This window comes from Sus scrofa, chromosome 4 (genome assembly GCF_000003025.6).
Source record: "Sus scrofa isolate TJ Tabasco breed Duroc chromosome 4, Sscrofa11.1, whole genome shotgun sequence".
NCBI lineage: Eukaryota > Metazoa > Chordata > Mammalia > Artiodactyla > Suidae > Sus > Sus scrofa.
In genome coordinates this window covers 107,594,177-107,615,935 of record NC_010446.5, presented here as the reverse complement: position 1 = coordinate 107,615,935, position 21,759 = coordinate 107,594,177, and positions in this window count along the sequence as shown.

Below are 21,759 nucleotides of genomic sequence, written 5' to 3'. Positions count from 1 at the left end.
ACACCACTGCAGCTATACTGGTCCTCGTACTATCTTTAAGGATGTCAAGCACACTAGCCCTTTAGGGTTTCTCAATTTATGGTTATCACTGCCTGGATATCACTTCAATTAAATCTTTGTTCAAATGTTCCCATATCGGGGAGGTTTTTCTGGACCATCCTAGATGAATCCTAGGTCAACCTCCCACTTCTCATTCCTTGCCTTGCTTTATTTTTCTCCACAGCACCTACCTAAAAGAATAACTAAATATCAGCAAATATTCATAGAGTGTTTTCTATGCAGCAGGCATTAAGTTAAGCACTTAATGTTGTCAACAACCCTATGAAGTAAGTATTATTACTATTCTTAGTTTAGCGTTGAGCAAACTGTTTAGGAACAGAAAGATTAAGTAACTTACTCAGGACATGGCAGAGCTGGGATTCACACCTCATCAGAATGGCTCCCGAGTTTGACCACATTGCCACTTACTGCTGTCAGTCTCTCTACACTAACAAGCAGCATGAAAACAGGCACTTTTTACAATGATATATCTCTAGCCCTTTGGCATGTAATAGTGGATCGATACACAAGAAACAAAAGAGGAGGCAATACAGCCAGAAGAAAACAGATTTTTTTTTTTTTAATCTTTCTAGAGCTGCACCCGCAGCATATGGAGGTTCCCAGGCTAGAGGTTAAATCAGAGCTGTAGTTGCCTGCCTATACCACAGCCACAGCAATGCCAGATCTAAGGTGTGTCTGGGACCTACACCACAGCTCATGGCAATGCTGGATCCTTGAGCGAGGCCAGGGATTGAACCTGCAACGTCACGGTTCCTATTCGGATTCGTTTCCACTGCGCCACAACAGGAACTTCAAAGAAAATGGATTTTTAAACATGTACTACACACAGGCTGTCCCAAACTAACACTTCAGGGACTCAGAGGTCACTTCCTCCAGTGGCTTCTGTATCTTCGATGGGATGATTCAATTACAAAGTTCCAGAAAAAACACCGGCCCAATCCAGAACCAGGGGGTCATCCTTCTCTCATCTGCCTTCATACCCCACATCTAACTAGCTGTGAATCTGTAAAGAATAATGAGTGAATTGTGAATTCAGCAGAGGTGAATTTTACTAGCATCCATGAGGACATAGGTTTGATCCCTGGCCTTGCTCAATGGGTTAAGGATCTGGAGTTGCTGTGAGCTGCAGTGTAGGTGGAAGACGCGGCTCAGATCCTGAGTTGGTGTGGCAATGACTAGGCAAGTGGCTCCAGCTCTGATTCGACCCCTAGCCTCAGAACCTCCATTAGCTGCAGGTGCAGCCCTAAAAAGACAAAAAAAGAACAAGGATATTAATCAGTTCACCATCTCCCATAGGTTAATACAATAGCCTCCTAACTGGTTTCCCTACTTTCCACCTTCTGGTTTCCCCTTTCCATTCTCCATATTGCAGCCCAAGGGATCTTCTGAAAGTGAAGTCTGGTCATTTTGATCTTTCCAGATATAACACCCTTAGAATAATTTCTTAACAAAGCATTCAAAACCTGTTCTAATCACACCCCTGTTTGCCTCTTCAAATTTATCTTTTCCAAATTTCCATTATACACTATGCTCTAGCCTCAATGGAATATTTGAAGTTCTTCAAAGTGCTGTCCTTTCTCATCCTGTCTTTTGCACACTGCTGTTCATTCTGCCTAATTCTGGTTCTTCCATCCCTTGGCTAATTGCTATTTGTTTTTCAGATCTCATTTTCCCTGAATTTCCAGGGGCAGGCATGGCATCTCTGCTCCGTGTTCCCCCCAGTCTTACCTCTATCGTAACGCCTTCAGTGTAGTATACTTTGTTTTGCCCATCTCTCTCACAAAACTGTATTTTCTTTTGAGCAGATACTATATCCATTATGTTCAATGAATATACTCCCATTACCTAGAGTAGGTTCTGACAGATAGCAGACAATTGTACTACTTGGAAAATTAAATGAAGCCCAAATTTTATTGAGCAAGACATGCCTGAAATTGTTAAATGGTAAAGCCTATATCCAAATCCAAGGGAGTCTGGTTCCAAAACACTTGTACCTTGGGGATTTAGAGACAAGATAGAGGAGAAGGATTCAAGCTTACCTCCTTCATGAAAACACCAAAATCACAACCAACTTCTGAACTACCATCAACAAAAAAGACTGGAAACTATCAAAAAAGATATTCTACACCCAAAGACAAAGAAGCCAAATGAGGTGGGGGGGGACTTCTGAGATAAAAGCAAATCCCATACCTACCAGGTGGGTGACCCACAAACTGTAAAATAACTATACTGCAAAAGTTCTCCCAGAGAAGTAGAGTTCTGAACTCCACATTAGCTTCCCCAACCTGGGGGCCTGACATTAGGAAGAGAAGCTCCCAGATCATTTGGCACTGAAGGCCAGCAGGGCTTGAGGGCAGGAGTTCCGCAGGACTGGGGAAAACAGAAACCTCACTCTTCCAAGGGTGCACCCAAGGTCTGACATGCACTGGGTCCCAAGGCAAAGCAGGAACTCCATTAAGAATCTGGGCCAGACCTACCTGCAGGTCTTGGAGGGTCTCTTGGGGAGGCAGGGATCAGCTGTGGCTCACTGTGGGGGCAGGACATTAGAAGTGGAGACCCCAGGGAATAAGCATCAGCACCCCTGGAGGCTGCCTTTTTTGCACTCACAGCATATGGAAGTTCCCAGGCTAGGGGTTGAATTGGAGCTGTAGCCACCAGCCTATGCCACAGCCACAGCCACAGCCACAGCAGATCTGGGCCATGTCTGCGACCTATACCACAGCTCATGGCAACACCAGATCCTTAACCCACTGAGTGAGGCCAGGGATCAAACCTGTGTCCTCAAGGATACTGGTCAGATTCCGCTGAGCCACTACAGGAACTCACAAGGCTGCCATTCTGGAATGAGATCTGGCCCCACCCAACAGCCTGCAGGCTCCAGTGCTGAGAAGCCCAAGGTCAAACAACCAATAGGATGGGAACACAGCCCAAGCATCAGCAGCCAGGATGCCTAAAGGTAGTCCTAGGCACACCCTGCCTCAAAAATCACACCTCTCAACATAGCCCTGCCTACCAGAGGGACAAGAATTAGCTCCGCCCACCAGTGAGCAGGCAGGTCCCTCCCACCAGGAAGCTTGCACAAGGCCCTGGATCAACTTCACCCACCAGGTATAGGGGCTACAACCCTGCAGAAAGGAGACAACAAACACAGAAAGCTAGACAAAATGAGATGGTAGAGAAATATGTTTCAGATGAAGAAACAAAACAAAACAAATCCCCGGAAAAACAATTAAGGTCCTTATCATGGGAAAGGAAACACTCAACACCAGAAAGCACAGTGAGTCCTCTATGGGATAAACCCAAGGAACATGTCAAGACACATATTAATAAAACTGACCAAAATTAAAGACAAAGAGAAAATATTAAAAGCAACTAGGGAAAAGCAACAAAGACATACAAGGGAATCCCCATAAGGTTATCAGCTGTTTTTTCAGCAGAAACTCTACAGGCCAGAAGGGAGTGGGATCGATATATTTAAACTTATGAAAGGGGAAAACCTATAACCAAGAGTACTCTACATAGGAATTCCCACCGTGGCTCAGTGGTAATGAACCCAACTAGTATCCATGGGATGCGGGTTCAATCCCTGGCCTCGCTCAGTGGGTTAAGGATCCAGCATTGCCGTGAGCTGTGGTGTAGGTCATGGATGTGGCTTGGATCTGGCGTTGCTGTGGCTGTGGTGTAGGCTGGCAGCTGCAGCTCAGATTTGACCCCTAGCCTGGGAACTTCCACATGCCACATGTATGGCCCTAAAAAGCAAAAAAAGAATACTCTACCCAGCAAGGCTCTCATTCAGATTCCATGGAGAAATCAAAAGCTTTACAGACAAGCAAAAGCTAAGAGAATTCAGCACTACCAATCCAGCTTTACAACAAATGCTAAAGAAACTTCTCCAGGCAGAAAAGGGCCACAACTAGAAACAAAAAAATTGCAAATGAGCAAGTTCGCCTGTAAAAGCAAACATATAGTAAAGGTGAGAAATCATCCACACACAAATATGGTATCAAAACCAGCAATTGTGAGAAGAGGAGAATATGAATGCAGGATATTGGATACACATTTGAAATTAAGAGACCAGCAACTTCAAACAATCTTGTGTATATATACAGACTGCTCTAACAAAACCTCATGGTAAATGCAAACCAAAAATCTACACTAGATATATATATATATATATAAGAAAAAACAATCCAAACACAACACTAAAGATAGTCATCACATCACAAGAGAAACACAAACATCATATGATATCACTTATATCTGCAATCCAAAAAATGATCCAAATGCCCTAAAAAAAAAAAAAGCACACTTTGTACCACCAGTACAGCTCTTAAAAAAAAGCTAAAAATAAAAATGATACAAATGAATTTATTTATAGAATAGAAACAGACTCACAGACTTTGAAGCAAACTTACAGTTATCAAAGAGGAAGAGATGGGGGAGGGACAGACCGAGCATTTGAGATTGGCATATGCACACTCTTGTATATGGAACCTACTGTATAGCACAGGGAACTCTACTAAATATTCTGTGATAACCTATATGGGAAAAGAATCTGAAAAAGAATGCTTATGTGTTTATGTATAACCAAATCACTTTGTTGTACAGCAGAAATTATCACAACAGTGTAAATCAACTATACTTTTAACAAAACTTCAAAAAATGAAGAAAACCACATGTACTTTAATGTACAGAAAATCTTTAAAAGAGGAAAGATCACTGGATCACCAGGTTGATAAAATTATTTTAACTGTAATGCTACTTATAGACGTATTAGATATAGTAATACTAAACACAATCATTGCAAATTAAATGTTAACATATATATAATTATGACCAAATTAGTGCTGTTATAGTGAATATGCCTATCCTTATATGCTTTTTTCCTATTTAAACTAATATTGAACTTGTTTTATGGCATTTAAAGTATACTATAAAAATCCTCTGGTCTACATTTGTATAAACCTATTATTTACATATTGAGTATTCTTCCCATATTAGCCTGCACAATTAAATCCATACCATTTGGTATCAGCATTGCTTTTAATCAATTACAAATGCAAAGGACTTTCTTTTCAAAAGGATGCTCATCCATGGAGTTTTCTCCTGGTGTAGTGCGTTAAGGGTTCAGCGTTGTCACTGCAAAAACTCAGGTTGCTGCTGTGGCACGGGTTTGATCCTGGCCCAGGAACTCCCACATGCTGTGGGTGTGGCCAAAACCCCCGAGACACATGATATCTTGAAAAATAAAAGGGTGCTCATCCATAATGTCCAGAAAATGCTTTATATATTTTATTTATTTTCTTAGGGCTACACCACAACATATGGAAGCTCCTGGGCCAGGGACTGAATCCAAGCCACGGCCATGAACTACACCACGGCTGCAGCATCGCCATATTCTTTTTTTTTTTTTTTTTTTTTGTCTTTTTGCTATTTCTTGGGCCACTCCCGCGGCATATGGAGGTTCCCAGGCTAGGGGTTGAATCGGAGCTGTAGCTGCCGCCTACGCCAGAGCCACAGCAACGCTGGATCCGAGCCGCGTCTGCAACCTACACCACAGCTCATGGCAACACCGGATCGTTAACCCACTGAGCAAGGGCAGAGACCGAACCCACAACCTCATGGTTCTTAGTCGGATTCGTTAACCACTGCGCCACCACAGGAACTCCAACATCGCCATATTCTTAAACCTGCTGTGCAGGGCCAGGGATCAAACCTGCACCTCCACAGTGACCCAAGCTGCTGCAATCTGTGCCTCAGTGGGAACCCCTGCTTTATTTTAGACTTCAAGGAAGAACAGATATATGAAAAATTCTCCCACAGAACTAGTTGTCCTCAATAATATGCATGTGTAGACATGAATATAGATATCTAAAACTTACTTTGTAATCTTATTTAAACACACACTGACACACACATACAGCAAGGCAATGCCACCACAAAATGCAGAAGCCGGGGCAAACTTTTCAGATTGCTTCTGTTTCTCCAGAAGGATCTGAGATTTCTTCAACAAAAGTTCCTTAAGAGGCTCTGGACTTGCCCCAAACTTCCCTGGGGCCTCTTGGCAAGAGAAATGGGAATAAGATACAATCTGGGCCAGCAAGTTCCACTAAGATAGTCGTGCTTGTGGGAACTCAGAGTCAATCAGATTGCTTCGAGTCTTCTAAAGTGATCTAGCACAAAGAGCCCAGATATTTCCTCCTAACATTTAGGACTTTCTAAGTAACTGCTCTACCCCAGAAAGGAATAAAAATCAAATCAGAACATGAGGGCACCATTATTCTACAGCCTGATATCTATAGAGATTCATTTCCTTCAGAGATTTCTGATTTTATTCACTATTCATCAGAATGGGTAAGACTGTACCATGAACTTATCAGAAATACAATTTCCCACCCATTTCCATCTCCCATTGGAGACAAAGATAAGTCAAAGTCCTCAATGGAATATAGAACAGACTACACATTTCTCCTGCAGAAGAAACATGACTGGTATAGGAGTTATTTCATAGTTTCTCCAGTGCCACTAAGCCTGCATTTCCCAAAGCATAATTTGTCCTTGGTAAAGGTCTCTGTTGGCCTGGGTTGGTTCTGATGCAGGAACTTGGTCCCTGGCTTGATTTCTGTTTTTGCTCTGGGAAATGGTGCCCTATCCCATAATGTCCTTTGCCTGGAGTCTTTTTAAACAGAGCTACCAAGTTAATTCTCTTGCACAGCTATAGAGGCTTTTATTTATAACAGTCACATTTGGTGCAAGGCAGAAAAAAAAATCAAGCACAAGTTCCTGGCTGGTATAAAGTCCCATATTATCCCATTCTAAGCTTCTCTTAATCACTTAGATTTACCTTGAAGGGAACCAAGTGTGTGTAACAAGGGATTCCCAAGTCTGTGATCTTCAACTCTTTTGCCCCTAAAAGAACTTTGAAAACTATGTACCCCCTTATACACAGAATAAATGTTTGTTTAATAAATGTATTAAACTAAAATGTATAAGGTTAATAGTTGCAAATACGTAATTTCTGGCACATTGTACAGTGTGTTATATGTATTTTAAATCCATCAGTCAAAACCACGACACTTGGGCTCATTCACTTTACAGAAAATGGCCACTATATGACCTAACTGGCCTGTTCTCATTATCAGAAAAGATATTACATCATTTGAACTTGAAAGGGAGCATGTCATTTGGCATGTTATTTTATTTACAGCCGCATCTGTGGCAAAGAGGAGTTCCCACGCCAGAGTTCCAACTGGAGCTGCAGCTGAGGCCTATGGCACGGCCACCCAAGCCACATCTGTGACCTACACAGCTTACCACAACACTGGATCCTTAAGTCACTGAGCAAGACAAGAGATAGAAAGTGCATCCTCACAGAGATAACATTAGGGCCTTAATCTGCTAAGCCACAACAGCAACTCTGTTGTTTATTCTGAATTAAAGCTACTTAAACAACTTGTACAAGAGTGGTATTCTGACCTCCTCTGTCCCCTCAATAGCAGGAAAGAAATCTCCCATTTGAAAGATACTCTCCCTGCACCAGGAGGGTAGAAGGCATCCTTATTATCAGAGATAGGGAATTTAGGGTCAAGACGGCTATGTAAACTGATCCTGTTACTTCTTCACTGATTTGCCACCCCAAGCCCAAAAGCTTTGTCTTGTCAGTTCTTCACAAATATATTGTTTCCTTGTCTAAAAGGTATAAAAGCTGCCTGCTTTAGTTATTTCTTTGAGACATATTTTTATGGGCTTACATGTAAATGAAATTATTTGTTGTTAATCGTCTAATGTCAATTTAATTATCAGACCAGCCACGGTACCTAGAACGGAAGAAGGGAAAAGTTTTTCTTTTCTTTTCTTTTTTTCTTTCTTTTTGCCATTTCTTGGGCTGCTCCCGCAGTATATGGAGGTCCCCAGGCTAGGGGTCGAATCGGAGCTGTAGCCACCAGCCTACACCACAGCCACAGCCACGAGCGATCTGAGCTGCATCTGCAACCTACACCACAGCTCACGGCCACACCGGATCCTTAACCCACTGAGCAAGGCCAGGGATTGAACCCGCAACCTCATGGTTCCTAGTCAGATTCGTTAACCACTGCGCGACGGGAACTCCGGGAAAAGTTTTCCTTGATGACAAACTCAAAGCAGTGAGTTGAAAAACATTCCTTGGAACTAGAGACTCAGACACTTAAGTGAAGTAAGTCAGAAAGAGAACGACAAATACCGTATCACAGACAGAATCTAATACATGGCACAAATGAACCTATCTTCAGGAAGAAACAAACTTATGGACATGAAGAGACTTGTGGTTGCCAAGAGGGAGCAGGATGGACTGGGAGTTTGGGGATAGTAGACAAGAACTATTACATTTGGAGTGGATAAGCAATGAGATCCTGCTGCATAGCACAGGGGACTATTATCTAGTCACTTGTGATAGAGCATGATGGAGGATAATGTCAGAAAAAATATGTATGTGTATATATACATATGTATGACTGGGTCACTTTGTTGTACAGCAGGAACTGACAGAACATTGTAAATCGACTAAAAAATAAAAAATTTAAAATCTTTAAAAAAACAAAAAAGAAAAAATATTCCTGTTACAACCTATTCTCTTTCACATTGTAGCACTGATTCTAGGACACATTATAAGACAATCAGAGAAGGCAGAAATTTGTCCTCTGGGTAAAATATGGTCCTTCCTCCTTCAAAAATTCTCCTTCCAATTTCTCTTTCTGGGATTATGCACTCAGGATTTTTCCCTTCGTTTGGACTGTTCCCCAGTGCTTTTTAATAGCATGGAACAGGCACACCAGAGTTAGAACGGGGATGAGTGAGGCAGCCTTTATTTTGTAAAGGAGAAGGGGTTTGTACAAAATAAGATGGTTAAAGACGTCCTAAGACATCCATTCTCATTTTAGGAGAGATTATTCTAAATGCAGGGTACAGATGAAACTGAAAATTTGCAAAATAATTCCATAAAACTATACCATCATTTGAAAATGATGATTACTTGTCCCAGAGCATTTCACCTACCTATGTGGAAGGTGGGATAATAAGATTATCTCCAAGCTGAAGATTCCTAAATTTTCCATTTGAGTTAGAGACGCTGTAACATCTCAGTTCAAAGCAAACAATCTGGGTCCTGAGATTAAACAGAAATGTTCCAGGACACGAATTTTACAAGTTTTTCTCTGAATTAAGAGTCAGAATATTTACGCTTAAATTTACATACATAATAATCACAGTAGAGTTGTTTTGATACAGTAGGGTTCAGTTATAACAGCTAATGTAATACTTTTTTTCTTTTGGCTATGCCCCCACGCCAAACTCATAGGGCCAGGGATTGAACCTGTGACACAGCAGTGACCCAAGCCACAGAAGCCACAATGCCTGCTAGACTACCAGGAAACTCCTAATGTAATTCTATTTGAATGTGAAATTTTTTTTTGGGGAGGGTGCTGCATTCGAGGCATATGGAGGTTCCCAGGCTAGGGGGTGAATTGGAGCTACAGCTGCTGGCCTACACCACAGCCACAGCAACGTGGGATCCAAGCCACTCTGCGACCTACACCACCTCTCCTTAACCCACTGAGAAAGGCCAGGGATTGAATCGGTGTTCTCATGGATACTAGTTGGATTTGTTTCTGCTGCGCCACAGGGGAACTCCCTGAATGTGATTAAATTTTGGGCTTAGTTGCCAGTTATGATTTCTCACAATTTGTTTTTTTGTTTGTTTATTTTTTTATTATTTTTTTTAAGGGCCGCACCATGGCATATGGAAGTTCCCTGGCTAGGGTTGAATCAGAGCTGCAGCTGCCAGCCTATGCCACAGCCACAGCAAAAGCAACAGATCTGAGCCATAGTGTCTGTGACCTGTACCACAGCTCAAGGCAACATCAGATCCTTAACACACTAAGCAAGGCCAGGGATCAAACCAGACACTAGTTGGTTCGTTTTGTTACCGCTGGGCCACCACAGGAACTCCCACAATTTGTTTTTTAGAGGTCACAGTTTTTGGTCACAAATAATTGTCTCATCAGCCTTAACACAGTCTTATATAATTATATTTAAAACTGCAAATATCTTCAGGAAGGAAAAATACAGACACAGGAAAGTGAATAAAATACAAGCATTCAAAATAAAAATTATGGATTTAAAAAAAAAAAATAAAATCGTAGGCAAATTAACAAATTTCTGCCAAATTAACAAATACCCACCTTTGTTACTTGAAATTTCTTATTTTGGCATAATTTCTAAATACAGACCCATTTTCTTCATATTTTAAAAAAGACAGAAAAGTCTGAAGCAATAGGGAAGAAAGGGAAATTAGAGACTGTGTCCTTTGAAGTCCTTTACACTGTACAGGAGCTGAGAATTCCAGCTTATAATCTCAACTCTAATCTATAAACACTGTTTTCTGCGACGAGCCAAAATAGACTCTTCAAATCCAAACCTAAATATACTACTTTTATTTATTGATCTATGACTGATTTTTGTCCCCAGGTTTGAAGGCAGAAATGTACTGACCACTTTAAAATAACCAACAAGTATGGAGTTAGGGTTCTGGTCATCTGTGTTTCTTCTTATGAGTAGAAATGCTGATGTAGCACTACTAATATCTACTTCACACCGAGTTCTTGGATGCCAAGCTGGGAAAATAAGTAGTCGCAAAGAGAAAGACAGCAAGCAGATAAAGTTGTTTTTCCTTTTCTTGGAGGAAAAAAAAAAAAAAAGAATGAACTGCAATATTTAACAGTATAATTAGCTTCATAATTTTTATTTTTTATTATTTTTTTGGTCTTTTAGGGCCACACCCACGGGATATCTAAGTGCCTAGGCTAGAGGTCAGATCAGAGCCGTAGCTGCCAGCTTACACCACAGTCACAGCAACACTGTATCCGAGTCACGTCTGCCACCTACACCACAGCTCACGGCAATGCCAGATCCTTAACCCACTGAATGAGGCCAGGGATCCAACCTGCCTCCTCATGGATACTATTCTGGTTCACTACTGCTGAGCCAGGATGGAATTCCCAGCTTCATACTTTTTAAATGTTTTATAGTTTATAGTTGGTCTTTGTATAAATATCTCATAGGTTTTGATGACTAAAGACTAAACTTTTACCTCAAAGCTTTCCTCATCATTCTTAGTTTTCACCCCAAATTCAAGACAATGAAATCTGTCTCCTTCTGCTTCTTTCCTGTGGACATAATAGTTTAATATCCATGACTGAGTGTGAACATCATTATTACTGCTACATCTGAGCCCATTACTTCAGAGAAGTAACAAAATTGTTTTTTGTATATTACCTGATAATCCACAAAAGACTACTCAACTGAATAGTGTTTGTCTAATACATGCATTACTAAGCCCAGATAAATGGTTATTTGCAAAAAAAAAATTTTTTTTTTTTTTGTCTTTTTGCCATTTCTTGGGCCGCTCCCGCAGCATATGGAGGTTCCCAGGCTAGGGGTCGAATCTACACCAGAGCCACAGCAACGCTGGATCCGAGCCGCGTCTGCAACCTACACCACAGCTCACAGCCACGCCGGATCCTTAACCCACTGAGCAAGGGCAGGGATCGAACCCGAAACCTCATGGTTCCTAGTCGGATTCGTTAACCACTGAGCCATGATGGGAACTCCTGCGAAGTTGTTTTAAAGGGGATTTCTAAATACTAAAGAAGTATCAAAAAGGGAAACTTGGTTACCTCAAAATACAATGAAAGGTTGTTAAACTTTAAATGTTTGGCAATGTAAGTCCTAGAATACACTGTCAGTAAAATAAAAATCACCTTATAATACATTTACAGTAATTTCAACAATCTATTTCACTTTCCTAAAAGAATACAATCAACTGCCAAGCTGCTCCCTTCAGGGCTGTTTTCCATATGAAAACCCGCAAACATCAACAACGTGCAATCACAATACAGGCAGGTAAACCTGTGCATTTCCAAATTTTGCATCCTAAATCTGAGTCATCAGCCTCTTTGTGGGATTATTGGCAACTCAAATGGCATGACAAAAGTCTGCACTTGAGAATTACTGAAGACAAAGTTTGGGGCTAATTTAAATAATGTAACTGACACTACAAAATCCACAAGAAAAGAGAATTCCTTAGGTCAAGGTAATTACCCAAAAAGTTGCTCAAGAGATACTTCCACCTGACTAGGCGTTATGGGAACTAGAAAGGCAGCTATTACTTTAAAAACTTACAAGAATAAAGGTTCATAAAATACAAAAAACCACAACGGAGACCAGAAAGGGGTAGGATTTGAAGAGAAATGGGAATTTTATGGGCAGAGCACGGTCACAGAGAATCACGAAGGGAGGAGAATTCAGTCAGGATGAGTCCAAGGAAGAGGAAAACACAGTTTAAAGATGAGAAAGTTACAGGTGGCTCGCCACAACGCCAAAAAGCCCTGGAGGAAAAGACCCTAGAGGAAAAAAGGTTATTCAACCCTCCCTCATTTTACAGCCCAGGTCTTTCCACTTCCCGATGGAAAGCATCCCCGGCGGGGACGAAGCGATTTTCTCCCGGTCACCACACGATCTCGCTTGTCTCCCTGCGCCGGTGATCGGGACACCTGCCCGCACCTCCTTCACTAGTTGCTCCTAGCTCCGCGGCCGCTGCGGCCCCGAAGCCTCGCAGGGCCACACCGCCCCCCAACCCGCCTGCGCCGCGCCGCGCCGCACCGCGCTCCCGGAGGCTCCCTCTCCCCCAGCCCAAGTAGCTAGGGCCCCGCCGGGTCCGCGCTCGCGCCGCCGGCCGTCACTCACCTAACCTTTGCACGCGCTCGCAGCGCCGGGGCAACGTGACGTGACGGAGCGGCGCGCCTCTCAGCACCACGCGGACCGCATGCCCCGGGAGGTCGCCAGACCCTGCTCGGACGGGTGGGCGCAGCCGCCTTATACCCCTCCGCCGGGCTGGAGCATGCGCACAGGGGCGGAGTCGGCCCTCCGGGCCGCCGCCCTCCCCCCGCCCGCAGGGCTAACGGCGGGGTGGTCCCTACACAGCTGCCGGGTTCGGCTCGCGGTCCCGCCAGGTGTTTCCTCGCAATCTCATAGTCACCTACACGTGTGCGAGGCACCTACATCAGCTTCATCCTCGGACTCAGGCGGAGAAAAGGGGAAAACCGCTAAGAACTGATGGAGAGCTTCCAGGGGCCTGACTCACCTGTGGGGGGCGAGGGGCGCGCAGAGGAGCCGGGAAGTAACTGGAAGTGGAGCAGCGGGCGGGGCTTGAACGGACGCGGGTGCACCTCGGACCCGGGAAGAGGCCGGGGGCTGGCGGTTAAGAGCGTGGGCTCTGGCCTCGCTGCTTGAGGTCAGTGATCTCCGCGATGTCCCTCAAACTCTCGGGGCCTGTTTCCTGCTCTAAAATGGCAACACTAATGGAAGCGACCTCATTTAGGTGATTGCGATGGTTTCTGAGGAATGGTACACGGAAGTCAGGAAGGAGGAGCAGATCAGACATACGCCGCCGGTCCAAAGGGGTATGGGGGTGTGTGTTAGAAATATGGAGACGTGAAGATTGCAGAGGCCGAGGTTTTGTGGACACTGAATGTTTGGGACAGGGTGTAGTTATGGCTGGCGGTTTTGGGGAGATTGATTGTAAGCTAAGCACTTCATCCGAATCTTCATGACCCCGTGAAGTATTTATTATTGTTTACAAGCAAAGGACCTAAGGCTCAGAGAGATTAAGTAACTTTACAGAGGTCACCAACCTAGTAGTGGCCAACATTTGCAGTCAGGCTTTAGAGCCTGATTTTGTCCAAAAAAAAAAAAAAAAAATAGCCATGGTTCATTGAGCAGGTCCAGATACTAAACTGTATCTGTTAAAGTGATTTAAAAATCTTAATTTAAGAAATGCCAAAAAAAGTAAGTCAAGACTCCTGCCTTTAAAGAATTTAGAAGTTCTTTGGAGAAGATAAGATACAAATCAGCCCACATTTCTTGAGCATTTGCTCCTGTCAGGACCTGTCTTAGCGCTCCAAGCTCTCCCTCTTAATTCTCACAACTGTTTGAGAGTAAGCCTTAGTGGCTTGTTTTTGCAGGTGAATTGAATAACCTGAGATTGAGGGGAAGTAGGGTTTATGGAGTCATTTCCTCCACTATTTCACCGCAAAGTTTTCAGTAACAGTCCATTGTGTTAGTAGAAGACATTGCAGAATCTGTTTGCCAGGTACTGTTTGTGAGCAGAAATTGTTTTTTCCCATTGTAAATGCAGAGAAAGAAGGCATTTCTGGTCACTGGGGTGGCCAGGACTTAGAACTGCAGCACCTGGGGATTATTAGCATGGCAGCAGTGTGCAGGGTTGAGGATAGATAGTTGAGTTAGGGAAACAGGGAGACTCCGGCTCAGATGTGAATGTGTAAGGGCCTGTGCGAGGGAATGGCAGTGCGAAGAGGTAGATAAGTGATGCCAAGGAAACTTCTCAAAGAAAGCTCGGAAAGCAGCCATATGGCGGGTTCAGAATAGGGACTCGGGAGCCAGACTGCCCAGTTTCCAACAAAGTACCTAATTAAGGTTGTGAGGAGTATAAAATTAGTGTTTGTGAAGCACTTGGAACAGAGCCTAGCATATAGCAAGAGCTCAGTAAGTATTGTGGGGTTTTTTTGTTGTTTAAAAAAAAAAACAAAAAAAAAAAACAATCACATTTACAACAGCATCCAAAAGAATAAAATACCTAGCAATAGATGTAACCAAGGAGGTTGCAAAGAACTTAGGCAACTGTATTGTCTGAAGAAACACTGCCCACAAATCTGCCCTTACTTCAAACTCCATTTGCAAGATCGAGCGTCCCCGGGGCCACCCTCACTTCAGTCCATTGGCCACAAGTTCGGGAGTTCTCCCAACCACTCTTAGGCTCAAAAATTTGCTAGAAAGACTCACAGAGCTTACCGAAAGCTTTTATATTCACGGTCACTTTTACTACAGAAAAAGGATGTGTTGAAACCAGGCCAGGGAAGAGTAGCATAGGGCAGAATCTGGGAAAAGTCCAGACTCTCTCCAGGTGGGGTCCTGAGTGGGGTTATCTTCTCTCAACTATGATGCGCGACGGTGCTCAAAGAGTAATGTCAACCCGGGACGCTGACTCAAGCCTGGTATCCAGTGCTTTATGAGGCTTCATTACTTGGTGTGAAAAGTGTTGCCTGCCATATCAGGAAACAAGAATGTTGCAGCCAGAGTTTAAGGACCTGATTTTGTCTCTGTGAGGACGCGTATTCGATCCCTGGCCTCGCTCAGTGGGTTAAGGATCCGGCGTTGCCGTGAGCTGTGGTGCAGCTTGGATCCTGTGTTGCTATGTATAGACTGGCAGCTGTAGCTCCTATTCGACCCTTAGCCTGGGAACTTCCATATGCTGCAGGTGTGACCATATCAAAAAAGAAGAAAAAACAACAACAACAAAAAACAGACTGTTGCATATCAAGCCACTACAGCCACCCTGATGGTGAGCCTCCTGATGGTGAGCCTCAAGGGAACTCAGGATGGAGACAAATGGGGTGTCTGTCGCCAAGCCCTCAGCCACTGCACACACCCCCAGTGTACTCTGAGGGGATTCAGGATGGAGAAAAGCAGGCTACAGGTATTAGATAGCTGAGCTGCATAGCAAAGGAATGATTCCAATTTGCCCAGGCTTTTGCATCTTCCCATTCATAGAAAAGTACTAAATTCATTAACTTGAGATGTCTGGTTTTCTTTAACAGTAATATTTTCAAGTTTCAACTGCCTGGTCTTTGTTGCAAAAACTCTTATATATCCTGGCTCCTCCTCATCTTTTTAGAGCAGTCTCTCGGAGCTATATGAGACGCTATATCCTAGGCTTAAGTGTTCAATTTTGTCTGCCAAATAAAACATAATCCTCAACTTTTAGGTGGTACCTTTTTTTCAGTTGATATTGGCATGAATCATAGCCCGTGTGATTGAACTAAAATCTCCAGCTGCACCCCCCTCCATGTTATCACCTGAAAAAAGCTGTAACTCTCCAATCACATTGGTGGCCGGACATTGCCTACCCTATCCTGAGTCATTTCACTAGCATGAACTATGAAGGGGCCCACTCTCACAGACACCTCAGTAGCATAAAGTATCCCAGTTGGTCTGAGGGCCCTACTTGAATTACAGAGACACTCCTCTCACTTGGGAAATGGCAAAGGTGTAGAGACAACTCCCAGGAGCTGGGGAAGAGGCCAGATCTCTTTTTAGATGAGGCCACAATCTTACAACTGTGAAAGACTTCCACACTGAAAACTATAAAACTTTGCAGAGGACTTCCCTCATGGCTCAGCAGAAAGGTATCTGACTAGCATCCGTGAGGACGCAGGTTCAATCCCTTGGTTCGCTAAAAGTGGGTTAAGGATCCAGTGTTGCCATGAGCTGTGGTGTAGGTCACAGATGCAGCTTGGCTCTATCATTGCTGTGGTTGTGCTGTAGGCCAGTGGCTACAGCTGATTCGACCCCTAGCCTGGAATCTTCCATATGCTGCGGGTGCAGCCCTCAAAAGAAAAAAAAAAAAAAAAAAAAAAAAAACTTTGCTGAAAGAAACTAAAGACCTAAATAAATGGAATTACATTTATGATCACGGATTGAAAGACTTCATATTGTTGAGATAGCAATATTACCCAATTTGATCTACAGATCCAATGCAATCCCTATTAAAATTCTAGCAGCACTTTTTCTTGCAAAAGCGGGAAAGTCATGGAATTGCACAGGACCCTGGATACTCTAAACAATTTTGATAGTGGGGAGTTTCCGTCGTGGCGCAGTGGTTAACAAGTCTGAATAGGAACCATGAGGTTGCAGGTTCAATCCCTGGCCTTGCTCAGTGGGTTAAGGATCCCGCATTGCCGTGAGCTGTGGTATAGGTCGCAGACGTGGCTCGGATCCGCATTGCTGTGGCTGTGACATAGGCCAGCAGCTTCAGCTCTGATTAGACCCCTAGCCTGGGAATCTCCATATGTCATAGGAGTGGCCCTAGAAAAGGCAAAAAGACCAAAAAAAAAAAAAAAAAAAAAAAAAAAGTGAATATCTACAGAATGGGAGAAAATATTTGCAAATCTTGGTTTACTATCCAGAATGTACAAAGATACAGCTCTATAACAAAAAAGACAACCCAATTAAAAAATGAGCAAAGGCTTTTAATAGATGTTTTCCCAAAAAAGATATGAAAGTGACCAACAAGCACATGGACCATTAAAGAAATGCAAATCAATACCAAAAGATGCCACTCCATACCCACTAGGCTAGCTATATTAATACTTTTTTAAAGGAAAATAATAAATATTGGCAAGAATATCGAGAAATTTGAAAACTTGTACATTGCTTGCGGAGGTATAAAATGGTACAGCCACTGTGGAACAATTTGACGGTTCCTCAAAAAGTTAAGCATAGAATTACCATATGATGCAGCAGTTCTACATCTAAGTATATATCCAAAGAATTGAAAACAGGAGTTCCTTTGTGGTGCAGTGGGTTAAGAATCCAGCCTTGTCCCTGCAGCAGCTCGGGTCGCTTCTGTGGCGAGGGTTTGATCCTTTGCCTAGGAAGAAAAGAAAAGAAAAAGAATTGAAGAAAAGGATTCAAACAGATATTTGTATAGGAATGTTTCTAGCAACACTCTTCACAACAGCCAAAAGTTGGAAACAATCTAATGTGCTTCATTAGATGGGTAGATAAATACATATGGTCTAGCCATACAGTGGAACATTATTTGGCTACAAAAAAGAATGCTACCACATGTATGAGGCTTGAAAAGATTTTAAGTGATAGTAGCCAGACACAAAGGGTCAGAAACTGTATGATTCCTTTTTATTAAACATCCAGAATTGGTACATCCATAGAGATAGAAAGCTAATTAATGGTTGCCAGGGGTTGGGGAGTGGCTGCTTCATGGATGGAGTTTTCTTTTAGGGTAAAAAGGGAAATAATTTGGCACTTTATATAGGTGGTGGCTGCACAGCGTTGTGAACATACTAAGTACCATTGAAATGTATTTTTTAAAATGGTCGATTTTATGTTATAGGAATTTATCTCAGTAAATAGACCAAATAAATAAATATGGGGAAATGGATTTTCCATGAATTTAATGAAGTCTCTTCTTTGTGTTAAGAGTCATGTCTAATTTTGTAATGGTAACATGTCTTAAAGAGGGCTAGTGTGGTGGAAGCCACCCACTGCCCTAATCCTTGGAATCTGTGAATACGTTATATTATGTGGCAATTGGGAATTAAGATTGCAGATGAAATTAAATTTGCTAGTCAGCTGACCTTAAAACAGGGAGATTATTTTGGATTGTCTGGGCCTAATGTCATTAAGTGTCCTTCAGAGTGGAAGAGAGTAGGCAGGCAGGTCAGAGTGATGCAGTGGGAGAAGGGGGGTGGGGGGGGGTGCCAGCCAGGGAATGCAGGTGGCCTCCAGACCTGGGAAGGGCCGGGAAACAGACACTCCTCTAGAGCCTCAAGAAGGGAACACGGCCCTCTTGACACCTTGATTTTAGTCCCCTGAGACCTGTGTTGGACTTCTGACCTACAGAACTGTAAGATAAATATGCATCATTTTAAACCACTCCATTTGTGGTCATTCGTTACAGCCGTGATGGAAAACTAATGTGTATACTTCAGGCCCTCTAAAACCTGTATCTTCCCATTGACAGTGAATATTATTAGGAAGAATACAGGCTTTGGCAGTTCTCCCTGTGGCACAACAGCATCAGTGGCATCTCTGCAGTGCCAGGATGCAGGTTCAATATCTGGCCTGGCACAGTGAGCTACAGGATCCATCATTGTCACAGCTGTGCGGAGGTCACAACTGTGGCTGAGATCTGATCTCTGGCCCCAGAATTCCATATGCCGTGGGGTGGCAAAAAAGAAAGAAATGGAAAAAAAAGAATATAAGCTTTGGTGTTGGAAGGCCAGGTGCTATAACTAGCTAGCTGTGTTTCTGTTGGCAACTCATTGAACTCTTCCAGGCTTCAATTTCCTCACCAGGTACATTAGAGGTAATACCTACAAACCGAATTTGTCAAAAGAGAATGATCGATAAAACTGGGAAAGTGCTCCGAGAGTGTGTTGTGTTTTTATAAGTTTTTTTTTCCATTTTTTTTTTATTACTCAAATGAATTTATCACATCTGTAGTTGTATAATGATCATAACAATCTGATTTCACAGGATTTCCATCCCACAGCCCAGGCACATCCCCCCACCCCCCAAACTGTCTCCTCCGGAGACCATAAGTTTTTCAATGTCTGTGAGTCAGCATCTGTTCTGCAAAGAAGTTCAGTCTGTCCTTTTTTCAGATTCCACATGTCAGTGAAAGCACTGGATGTTGGTGTCTCATTGTATGGCTGACTTCACTTAGCATGATAATTTCTAGGTCCATCCATGTCACAAAAAAATGCTGGTATTTCATTCTTTTTAATGGCTGAGTAATATTCCATCGTGTATATGTACCACATCTTTTGGATCCACTCCTCTGTCGATGGACATTTAGGTTGTTTCCATGTCTTGGCTATTGCAATGAACATTGGAGTACATGAGTCTTTGCGAGTTGTGGTTTTCTCTGGATAGATGCCCAGGAGTGGGACTGCGGGATCAAATGGTAGTTCTATGTTTAGTTTTCTGAGGAATCTCCATACTGTTTTCCACAGGGGTTGCACCAATTTACAATCCCACCAACAGTGTACTAGGGTTCCTTTTTCTCCACACCCTCTCTAGCACTTATTGTTTGTAGACTTTTGGATGATGGCCGTTCTGGTTGGAGTAAGGTGGCACCTCAGAGTGGTTTTGATTTGCATTTCTCTAATGATGAGTGATGTTGAACATCTTTTCATGTGTTTCTCGGCCATCTGTATGTCTTCTTTGGAGAATCGTCTGTTTAGATCTTCTGCCCATTTTTTGATAGGCTTGTTTGTTTTTTTGGTGTGGAGCTGCAGAAATCATTTATAAATTTTGGAGATTAATCCCTTGTCAGTCGATTCACTTGCAAAGATTTTCTCCAGTGTTTTTATAAGTTATCAGTAAAAGGTGCTTAAGGGGGAAAGGTTCAAAGTGCCTCTAAGCTTGGAAATATAGAAATGGGGCAGGTGAGGAGAGGAAGCAGTCTGAGTGAACTGGAGGAAATGATAAAATAAAGCAGGTACAATTCTTACTATTTTTCCAAATGTCATTCTGGTTTTAAGGCTTTGTATAAAACAGAAATTTTAGATTTAACAGAACCTTGGAAATCATGTTAGCTGCCACCCCCTGCCTTATGCAAAGACGTCTCTCAAACTGTTCAGCTAATGAATGGTTTGACTAGCTTTCTGGACTTTACTGTCTGAAGCATGCTTTTTTTTGTTTTTGTTTTTTTTGCTATTTCTTGGGCCGCTCCCGCGGCATATGGAGGTTCCCAGGCTAGGGGTCTAATCGGAGCTGTAGCCACCGGCCTACGCCAGAGCCACAGCAACGTGGGATCCGAGCCGAGTCTGCAACTTACACCGCAGGTCACGGCAACGCCAGATCGTTTAACCCACTGAGCAAGGGCAGGGACCGAACCTGCAACCTCATGGTTCCTAGTCGGATTCGTTAACCACTGCGCCACGACGGGAACTCCTGAAGCATAATTTTTAAGATAAGATTTTTTTTTCTGCACGGAAATCTTTACTGCAAGCCACTAGTGCCCTCTAGTGGCCTTATTGTACAGGTCCCTAGTCACATTTGTTTTAATGATTGAAGATGGTGCAAAGTAGGTTGCCTTAGAGAAACACCTTACAGCTATTTGCAAATTTAGGAGGATTTCAAGTGAGTTTTAACTGAGAAATTGGGGACTAGGATGAGAAACACTTTTAAAGGAAAAGGAGGGGGGTTGTAAATGCAAAATAGGAAATTCATTGCTAATGCTGAAAACATTGTTCAAATATTTTTTCTGGAAAATAGAAAAATAAGTTTCTGTTGTGTTTTCATGGGCAAATTCAGTGAAACCAAAAAGTTTCCTTTTTTATCTCATTGATATATAATCCTGATAACATGAAATGCACCATTTTAAAGGGAACACTTAGGTGGTTTTTAGTATATTCACCATGTTGTGTAACCATCACCACTTTTTTTTTTTTTTTTTTTTTTAATCTTTTGCCTTTTCTTGAGCCGCTCCCACGGCATATGGAGGTTCCCAGGCTAGGGGTCTGATCAGAGCTGTAGCCACCAGCCTACACCAGAGCCACAGCAACGCGGGATCCGAGCCGCATCTGCAACCTACACCACAGCTCACAGCAACGCCGGACCCTTAACCCACTGAGCAAGGGCAGGGACCGAACCCGCAACCTCATGGTTCCTAGTCGGATTCATTAACCACTGAGCCACGACAGGAACTCCCCATCACCGCTATTTAACTGCAGAATATCTTCATCTTCCCTCCCCAACCTACCCCCAAAACGACACATGACTAGCCATTAATTCCGATTCCTGCCTTCTCCCATCCCCTGGTAACTACTAATATACTTTCTGTCTCTAAGTATTTGTCTATTCTGGATACTTCAGACAATACAATACAATATGTGAACTTTTGTGTGTGGCTTCTTTCGCTTAGCATAATGTTTTCAAGATTCACCCAGGAGTTCCCGTCATGGCGCAGTGGTTAACGAATCCGACTAGGAACCATGAGATTGCGGGTTCGGTCCCTGCCCTTGCTCAGCGGGTTAACGATCCAGCGTTGCTGTGAGC